The sequence below is a fragment of the Balaenoptera physalus genome (genome assembly GCF_965194825.1).
Source record: "Balaenoptera physalus genome assembly, contig: HAP1_SCAFFOLD_624, whole genome shotgun sequence".
In the NCBI taxonomy this organism is placed as follows: Eukaryota; Metazoa; Chordata; class Mammalia; order Artiodactyla; family Balaenopteridae; genus Balaenoptera; species Balaenoptera physalus.
The window spans coordinates 181,008-189,873 of record NW_028126124.1 but is presented as its reverse complement, the minus strand read 5'-3'; positions in this window follow the sequence as shown (position 1 = coordinate 189,873).

Genomic DNA, 8,866 nt, shown 5'->3' with positions numbered 1-8,866 from the left:
CCAAACATTCCTCTTCATCCCCAAACACAATCTCTCCTCTTCCTCGTTGCAGCCACTCAAAGGCCCGTGAAGGGTAAGAAAATCAACACCCTAATTCCCTCTTGTCAGTCCCCTTCAACCTGAACTCTACCCTGCCCCTCCTCGGCCCTCCCGTTCCAGCACCATGTTCCCTGAGCGTCGGCAGCCCAGGACCACCACGCGCTCCACCTGCCCGCCGTCCTCCGCTCTAGCCGGCGCTGACGGCAGCAGCCCCGCACCTGCCTCTCCCAAAGGTGCACCCACACCTCGGCATCCAAGCATGCAACTTCTCCCCTGGCCACCTCTACCCGCCAAAGGTTCATTGGTAGATAACAGACGTGCTCTGGGGTCTGGACACGTGACACAAAAAATATAAGAACAAATACCATTGAGGAAACTGATACATAAGACAGAGCTGGACGCTCCCGTCAACGCTTTACTATAAGAAAAGTCACATAAACCAGGCAGAAATTATTAAAACTAAGAGAGCAGCATGACTGTCACGAAGACAGGACCCTTGAGGGAGGAAAAACAAAACAGAACAAAATCCAGACAAAATAAATCAATCTCCATACATCATTATGTTTAAATAATTAACGGAACCCTCAGACACCAAACAGCACAGATGCGCCAGTGGTTAACACTTAAACTCCTCGAGTCAGCGTCCCGACCTCTCCATGGCCCTCAATGTCAGTGACCTGATCTCAGCTGCACAGATGCGCTCCCACCACCTCGAACGGGGGCACATCTTGAAGCTGCTCGTGGTCACAGAGAATCACGTCCCTTCCAAAGTCTTCAATGCTGCAAGTTCTACCGTGCCACCCACCTCTCCCACGAGCGGTGCCACAAGCCCCCATGTGCCTCTGCAAACTTTTTAAGTATAAATTGAATTTAAGTTCATAGCAGCACTATTCAGAGTAGTCAAAAGGGAGCGATAACCCAAGTGTCTATCAACAGATGAATGGATAGAAAAAATGTGACTTATACCCACAACGGAATATGACTCAGGCTTGCTCGCTCTCTCTCTCTCTGTCTCTCTCTTTCTTTGGCTGCGCTGGGTCTTCGTTGCTGCGCGTGGGCTTTCTCTAGTTGCGGCGAGCGGGGGCTACTCTTTCTTGCGGTGCGCGGGCTTCTCTTCGCAGTGGCTTCTCCTGTTGTGGAGCATTGCTCCGCGGCATGTGGGATCTTCCCGAACGAGGGCTCGAACCCGTGTCCCCTGCATTGGCAGGCGGATTCTTAACCATTGCTCCACCAGGGAAGTCCCTGACTCAGGCTTTAAAAGGGAAGTCTGACAAATGCTCCAACACGGAATGAGCCTCAAGGACATGATGCCAAGTGAAACAAGCCCATCACAAAAGGATGAATTCTGCATGATTCCACTCATGAGTCACCCAGAGTAGTCAAATCCATAGAGACAGACAGCAGAATAGAGGTTATCAGGGGCTGGGGGAGGGGAGGAAGGGGAATCATTGTTTAATGGGGAGAGAGTTTCCATTTGGGCAGATGGAAAAGTTCTGGAGATGGACGGCTGTACAACCATGTGAACGTAGTTAAAGCCACAGAAGTCTACATTTTAGAATGGTTAAAACGGTAAATTTTGTTGTATTTGTTTTATCACAATAAAAAAGGTAAACGAAATTTAAAGTTCAATTCTTCTGTCCCACGAGCCCCATCTCAGGTGCTCACCGGCCTCACCTGAACGGCTACCACGTGCCAGCACAGATCACTGAAGGTTTCCGCCCCTGCAGAAAGTGAGTGGCTAACATGGGTTAGTGGCTGCTGACCACGTTTCCCTGGACTAAGGAACTGGCCTGACTGGTACCTCTGAAAAGCTACATTCCCATATTGAACCAGCCCACTGTGCTATCCAGCGTGCATTCATTCATTCATTCATTCATTCAGCAAGCATTGCTGAACACCATTCATCTTGGTGCCAGGCACTTGGTCTGAGTGCTGATAAATAAAAATTATCAAGACATTCTTGGCAGCTAACGCTTCCTAGGATGGCGGAGGAGCACACAGTTTAAAGAGAAATCACAATGTAACGCGACATGTGACCTTTCACCCACATAAGCCAAATGCTAACTGCCTCCGGACTTTGTTCTTTCCAGCACACATTCCAGAATGCTCTACGTTGCTCAAGGGCCAGCTCCCTAACCCAGTGCAGGCAGGTCACGCTGCACCTAGACTTCTGCAGAGTCTCCACTTCTCTCCTCCCCACCCAAGAGCTCATCTTCCCTCCCACTGTCTCAAAGGAAGAATTAGTCTTTACCTTCCCAAAGTTAATCCCGCCAACACTTCTTGATTCCATCCTCTCCTGCCTGTTCTGGGCCCCTCTCCATCCTCATCTCTTACCTCTCCGTATCCATAATTCCAAAGGACCCCCTACCCTTAGTCTACAGACAAGCTCAACTTGCTCTTAGTATAGGGAAAGCCAGGTTGTCCTCTCCTTTCCAATCCAACAGGGCTAGGCAAACTACTTCGGAGAAAGGCCAGGTAATAAACTTCGCAGGCTTTGCAGATCACAGGCCGACTGTGCTGTATATTGCTCTTTACCCTTCTTTCACTACTCTTTAAAATGCAAAAAGCGCTCTTAGCTTGGGGGCAGGGTGGAGGTGTACAGGGATCTGGCCCGTGGGACACAGGGCGCCAGCTCGATCTACATGGTACTCTCAGATCATTTTTTCTTAGGTACAGTTTTTGATGTGTCCCTTCTCTGTCCAAAAAGACAACACTTGGTGGTCTCCTCTCTTTCCATAGAGTAGGAAGGGTGGGCCTTCAATACCCCAACCCACCCTCTGAAAGTCCCAGCTCCCTCTCCCCTTCAAACACCTTTGAGCACCACCCAAATGGCCCACTCCGTGCCACCCTCCTTGTCCTGCCACCGGGCTGTGACCACACTGTCTAGTGATCCTTGCCCAGATCCATCACACGTGCAGAGCCCCGTGCAAACGCCACCACGTTTACAAAGATCACTGTCTCCGGTTACAGTGACCTTCCTGGGCTGCCACTAACCCAAGCTTCCCTAACCTATCGTGCCATCTCCCCAAGACACCGAGAACAAGTTATTCCTGATATGCTACAGTTGCTCAACGAAGGTTTTCTTAAAGAATGACAACTCTCAACTTATACAATATTGTAACTCAACTATACCTCAATTAAAAAGATTAAAGTAAAATGCACCTGCCCACACAAAGAAAGAATGAGAACTCTCATCTCCACGGGGGCATCAGAAGCAGAATTTGAGCTGTTCTCACCTTGATCACCACTAAGCACCACCACAGCAGGGCTGCACAATTCCTTGTCTGACCTGTGAATCAGAGAACCGGTTCCATTCCTCTGTCTACTGGGAGTGCCTCTCAGGAGACGGCATACCCCATAGGCCATCACCAAAGTCACCTATTTTTATATGATCACTGCTATGGACTGAACGTTTGTGTCCCCCCAAAATTCAGACGTGGAAACCTACTCCCCAGTGTGACAATATCTGGAGGTGGGGCCTTTGGGAGGTGATTAGGTCGTGAGAGCGGAGTCCTCAAGAACAGCAGTAGTGCCCTTATACATGAGACCCCAGAGAGCTCCCTCAGCCCTTCCACCGGTGGGGACACAGCAAGGAAATGACCATCTGTGAACCAGGAAGCAGGTTCTCACCAGCCACCAAATCTGCCTGCACCATGATGCTGGACTTTCAGCCTCCAGAACTGTGAGAAATAAATTTCTGCGGTTTATAAGCCAGCCAGCTTACGCTATTTTGTTAAAGCAGCACGAAGGGACTAAGACAAATCACCCCTGAGCAGATTCAAAGCTCTCAGGTGTCTGGGTAGTCATCAATGTCAAGACCAGCATCAATTAACAAGCATCAGGGGTTAATGCTCCTCAACACAGCCGAAGCCTTTCACGACACAGTGCAGACTGCAGGCAGGTCAAGGTCATTCTTCCACTCACTCCACAGGTACTTAGTAAGCACCTACTATATGCCAACACAGTGCTGGAGAGTGAGGTACAATAGGAAGCAAAACTGCCTCTAACAGCAAACTCTTTAATACAGCCAAACAAGAATGCGACGACATTTCTGAAACCAACATACACAGATCACGCAAGACAGTACACGCCTCAACGGTAAGGACCAAGATCCCTGAGACGCCCCACCTGGCCACCACGCTGTGCTTCGCTCCAAGTGAGCGCTCAATAAATACCGGCCACACAGAACCGCGCTCCAAATGATTACATCAAAAGCCTTCGGTAACTCTGGAAGGAATTAGGACTGACCTTTGAGTAATTACTTAAAGACTGAAAAAGGAACAGCAGCAACGCAGAGCCTCAAAACCACTCCAGGAATAATCAAAATAAGAGAAAGATGTTTGGGAACAGATTCTGCAGTTCAGTTTCTGTTAAACGGAGATGGCTCTCATCCTTCAAGCAGAAGAGAAATTAAAGTCATCGCCTCAATCCAATAGCTGGAAAATGTCTTTATCGTGAAAATTCAATTAGCAGTCTGTGACCTCCACGTCACTTCTCCGTCTGTAGCTCCACTCCCTTCCCGCTGAGGTTAAATGCACCACAGAGGTCAGGAAGCGCCCCATTTAGAAGATGCGCCCTCGCCTTTTTAGAATGAGCTGTGCTTTGATTTTACACCTACGCTAATGAGGCTGCTGGGTCAACGTTTATATGCGGGTTCCGTGGAAATTATTTCGCAATTATTACCTGTGTGTACCAAACGGAACTTATTTAAGTTTCCAGGGTATTGGCAGTACGACACCACCACCACATGATAAAAGTGCTCAATTCCAATGCTTGGCCAAACAAGAATTGTCCAATACACTTAAAATCTGATAGCTTTTATGTAACAGCCACTTAATAACTATCATAATACCTGCTTGTAAGGTGCTTTAAAACATAGAGGGCGTGGACTGAACTCATCATGGGATAAGAATGCCTGTTGCTGTGCACTTCAAGCTGTCAGACTTCATGAAAGATCACGGCACAGCTGGGTATCTGACTGGTATAATATGGGTGCCAAGGCGCTCGCTGGCTAATTCAGGCTGATCAATTTCAAGCCATTCTAGTGTAAAGAGTGAATTATTCATAAACGTTTAGGGAACAAATCATATGACCTTAAACATTCATGCCCCCCACCTCAATTTCACCAATCTTTGTCTCCGATACTCTACTGCTGGTCTGTTAAATGTACATCACTGTAATCCTCCCACACCCATGATTCCATTCAAACAGCTCGCTCTAAATAGTCTTTTCACAGTAGGAATGTACAGAGGTACGCCTGGCTACAGAACTTTATACAGAGACTAGTCTATCTATTTACACCCACACAAAGAGAATACAAAGCACGCCGTTCATGAATACTAAGCGCTCAGCATTAATGACACCCCTTAGTGATGGGTCTGCTGACCTCTAAGCCAGTGATACACGAAGCACGGATCTGGGCTGAACTCAACCACAGCCAGAGGGGGTCTGCTGGGTGCTGCCCTCCTCTCCCAGGAGCACCAAGTACGACAGCCACAAGCAGCGCCAGTGACCAGGTCGGAATTTCTGGCAACTCGACCCTTCTGGCCTGGTAATTCAGCATCCCTCATGTTTTCAAAATACCACCAAGCATCACTCTGTCCTAACTCTGGGTCTACCGTGTTCGAGGCAGTCCCTTTTTTGCCTTGGAAATTGCGCTGGCCTTAGCGCCGCCTAACACGCATCAGGAATGTCCACAGAGGAGTCCAGAGCAATCTGACGATTTTCTTTGTGCTTAGAACTTGAAAACTGCATTTTCTCAACACCGGGAAAAAGGGAAGTATGTCTTTTCATTGAAGATTTTCACTGAGAAGGAAACCAAAGCTTCGCAAAAACTGTCTTCCCAATTTATCTCCCTAACATCAGAACATTTCTCTGAAGTGTAGCACTGACATTTACAAAATTTCATTTAGACACCGTTAAGGACCATAAGGTTTCTCTGAAAAACCAGAGGGGAGGGGGAAGGGAATGCATGGTTACAAAATAAGAAGGTAGAGAAAACCATCCCAAAGGACGCAGAAAGGAAACACGCTCTCCCATATCCGACACACCTGTGTCAAGTGTTCACGCTATTAGAGCTGAACCGTGTCTCCCCAAGGCTCAGATGCTGAAGCCCCAACCTCCCAGGACCTCAGAATCTGGCTGTATTTGAAGACAGGTCTTTAAAGGGATGATTAAGTTAAATGAGGTCACTAGGGTGGGTCCTACTCCAAGAGGACTGGTGTCCTTGTAAGAAGAGGAGATGAGGACACAGACACACACAGAGGGACAACCACGTGAGGACACAGGGAGGAGACGGCCGTCTACACGCCCAGGAGAGAGGCCTCAGGAGGAACTAGCCCTGCCCACACCTGGATCTCACATTCCAGCCTCCAGCACAGGGAGGAATAAACGTTTTGAAGCCTGCCCCACCCTGTCTGTGGCACTTTGTTACGGCAGCCCTCGCAGACTAATTAATACACGCTATGCCATGCTCTGTGCCAGGCCCTGCTCTCGCTCCGAGGTATGGACAGAAAAAGCAGAAGGGAAGAGCTTTCAAGGTTGGTCTTGCCCCGGGCCCTCGTGTGTTTGGGTGGAACTCCGCTTTTTTCTCTACGCCTCTCTTTTCTCACCTGTATAATGGGATAATATGACATGAAGGCCATCATTAGGATTTCCTGAGAGAGTGAATACACAGTACCCAACAGAACTCCTCATACATCCCAAGCATGCAATGCACACTATCGTTTTTAAAACTGGGCCGCACCCAGGCCAATTCAACCTGTCTCTATGAGGTAGGAATTGGGCACCAGAAAAATCTGTAAAGCTCCTGGGGGCTGGGGCAGAGGTGGGCACACAGGTGGAGCAGAAAGATGAAGATCAGGAAGCCCGCCGGGCCCAAAGGCTTTTTTACCTTGAATCTCACGATGCCGTTGTTAAATCCACACTATTATTATTCCCAAATTAAGAACAGTGGCCAGCGCTGGGGCAGTTCTGGCAGGGGGTGGGAGAGGCGGAAACAGAGGTAAATAATCTTTTAGGCGCGCCGATCCTACGATCCTACGCGACGGCCCAGGGGAGATGTGTGGGGGCAGCAGGTGACACTGCTCTGAGCCCAGCAGAGCCAGGGCGGGGAGGAGGGTAGCGGATCAGTGAGGCCTCACCCCTCAGGGGGATCTGGGGTACCCCCTGGGCCTCTCCTGCTCCTCATCCAGTTCACCAGCCCAGCCGGCAACGTGCTCACATCAACACGCCCGTCCCGGCTCCAGGGTTACCTGCTGATTGCCTATGGGACCGCTTTACAAACAGCCCAGGGAAAATGCTCTTACAGTGACTGTGTTTAATCTTTAATGTGAAACATTCCATTGTTTGAGAAGGGGAGCTGTTTCTAATTGAATACATCTACAAATACGATGAGAAGGTATGAATTAAGGTGAAAGGGTAAAATGTGCCATTGAAAAAACAGATGTATTTTGGAACAAATCCAGAAATGTCTTCCTCCTGTTACATGTTAAGATTTCACGGGTTGAAGTCAAGCCAGAAACACGCATATTTGTGATGGAAAGACAAGTACTACTCCTTAAAATTGAGAGACCAGCAGGATTTTCTCACTTTATTCTGAAAGAAAAATGTAAATACTTTTGAAGGGGTAGTGGGGAAAAAAGGAAACATGCAATACTTTAAAAAAAAGAGCACTGTTTTACCACTTTAAAGCCATGGATAATTTAAGAACATAAAAATATGTGATGTGGTCTGTTCATTAAAGTGTAAGATTTAGTATACATTGAATTTTAAACTATAATTTACCCAGACAACAATTTCAAATGTAATGACTGAATATGCTTTAACTGCTTCTAAATCCTGCTGGCAAAATTTAAGGAAACTCTTAATTTCTGCCAATTTATTAAGAAGCAGGCAAACTTGAGTACAGAAAAAAATCATTAATAAAAAAGTTTTCTGAACTTGGTGACCCCACAAGGTCAAGCAGACCCAGAAGCTACTTGTTTAACAAAAGAAGAGGAGCCAAGATGAGAGAAAAGACCACCTCATTCCATTAAAATAACATCTGGCTTCTTATCGACATGTGTTCATTTGAAAGACAACGATAAACAGGATCCTTCTCATGTTCGCTTTTCAAAATTACCCTTTTAAGTCGAGGAATTCATAAATGCTTTCCCTCACGTTTACGAGGTTTTCTATTCTGTCCTGGGTTGTGTTTACGCCTCCATGTGGTGTGTTTCTAGACATTAACCTGTTCATCCACGTTTTGGAGAGGAAAAGCATCTGGAACGGAGGTTTCCTACCAGTTTTCACCCACAGCCTCCTAAGCCCTTCTTGCTCTTCTTCCCTGTCAACAGCCGAGGAAATGCAGCACCCACGACCGAGGGTGGCGTGTCTCAGCCCTGGAAACCAGCGGGACTCCGGCTACTTCGTGGGGCAGCCGTGCAGAACCGCAGACTGCACTCCAGCTCCCCGCGCCTACGCGGATTCTGAGCTCATCGCACTCCTCGGGGGCCCATCCTTCAACCAGCCTGAAATTCTGCATTGCGGGCCAACGCTGAGTGTGCGATCACCCCTCCCAAGACGGGTGAGGGATGAGTGAACAGGAAAGGGAAATGAAGAGGGACCAACTTCCCTTACACAGTAAGTGGGTCACGGGCATGAAACGTACCGCGTGCGGAACACAGTCAGTAATAATGTCCTATCTCTGTATGGTGACAGATGGTAGCTAGACTTACCGTGGTGATTATTTTGAAATGTACAGACATAGTGAATCACTATGTTGTGCACCTGGAAATGACACAGCGTTGTAGGTCAATTAAACTTCAAAAACAATCAAACAGACAAT